This window comes from Mesitornis unicolor, unplaced genomic scaffold, assembly GCF_000695765.1.
Source record: "Mesitornis unicolor isolate BGI_N332 unplaced genomic scaffold, ASM69576v1 scaffold22960, whole genome shotgun sequence".
NCBI classification, from domain to species: Eukaryota; Metazoa; Chordata; class Aves; order Mesitornithiformes; family Mesitornithidae; genus Mesitornis; species Mesitornis unicolor.
Window position 1 is genome coordinate 1,125 of NW_010159239.1, and position 1,344 is coordinate 2,468.

General features: G+C 65.5%; 1 protein-coding gene across 1 annotated transcript in view; it reads left to right on the top strand.

The window, feature by feature from the left end:
• Positions 1-1,344, top strand: part of LOC104541928 (coenzyme Q-binding protein COQ10 homolog A, mitochondrial-like) — a gene marked incomplete at both ends in the record, with an annotated part of 2,285 nt that overhangs the window by 403 nt on the left and 538 nt on the right. The window lies entirely within an intron of this gene.

Sequence of the window (1,344 nt, forward strand, 5' to 3'; positions counted from 1 at the left end):
TCGCGGGGGGTCCCTGGAGCCCACCCCCCCCTGCTGTGGGGGTCCTGGACCCCATCCACCACTGCTGTGGGGGTCCTGGAGCCCATCCACCACTGCTGTGGGGGTCCTGGAGCCCATCCATCACCACCACGGGGGTCCCTGACCCCGTCCATCACCACTGTGGTGGTCCCAGACCCTGTCCACCACCACCTTGGGGGTCCTGGACCCCATCCACTGCCACCATGTGGGTCCTGGATCCCATCAATCACCACTGTGGGGGTCTCAGACCCTGTCCACTGCCACCATAGGGGTCCTGGACCCTGTCCACTATCACTGGGGGGGGTTTCTGGACCCCCATCCTCCACCACCACCATGGGGTCCTGGACCCCATCAATCACCACTGTGGGGGTCCCAGACCCCGTCCACCACTGCTGTGGGGGTCCCAGACCCCATCCATCGCCACCATGGGGGTCCTAGACCCCATCCATCACCACTGTGGGGGTCCCGGACCCCATCAATCACCACCTTGGGAGTCCCAGACCCCATCAATCACCACCTTGGGGGTCCCAGACCCCATCAATCACCACCTTGGGTCCCAGCCCCCGTCCATTGCCTCTGTGGGGGGTCCCAGACCCCATCCATCACTGCTGTGGGGGTCCGAGACCTCGTCCATCGCCACCATGGGGGTCCTGGACCCCATCCACCATCATTATGGAGATCCCAGGCCCCGTCCACCACCACTGTGGTGGTCCCGGAGCCCATCAATCACCACCATGGGGGTCCTAGACCCTGTCCATCACCTCTGGGGGGGTCCCAGACCTCGTCTATTGCTACCATGGGGGTCCTGGACCCCATCCACCACCACCATGGGGGTCCCGGACCCCGTCCATCGCCTCTGTGGGGGTCCCGGACCCTGTCCATCACCGCTATGGGGGTCCCAGACCTCATCCATTGCCACCATGGGGGTCCTGGACCCCATCCATCGCCTCTGTGGGGGTCCTAGACCCCGTCCATTGCCTCTGTGGGGGGGTCCCAGACCCCGTCCATCACCTCTGTGGGGGTCCCAGACCCCGTCCATCACCTCTGGGGGGGTCCCAGACCTCACCTATTGCCACCATGGGGGTCCCAGACCCCATCCATCGCCTCTGTGGGGGTCCCAGACCCCATCAATCACCACCATGGGGGTCCCGGACCCCATCCATCACCTCTGTGGGGGTCCCGGACCTTGTCTATTGCCACCATGGGGGTCCTAGACCCCGTCCATCACCTCTGGGGTGGTCCCAGACCTCATCCATCGCCACCATGGGGGGTCCCAGACCCCGTCCATCACCTCTGTGGGGGTCCCACACCCCATCAATCCCCACC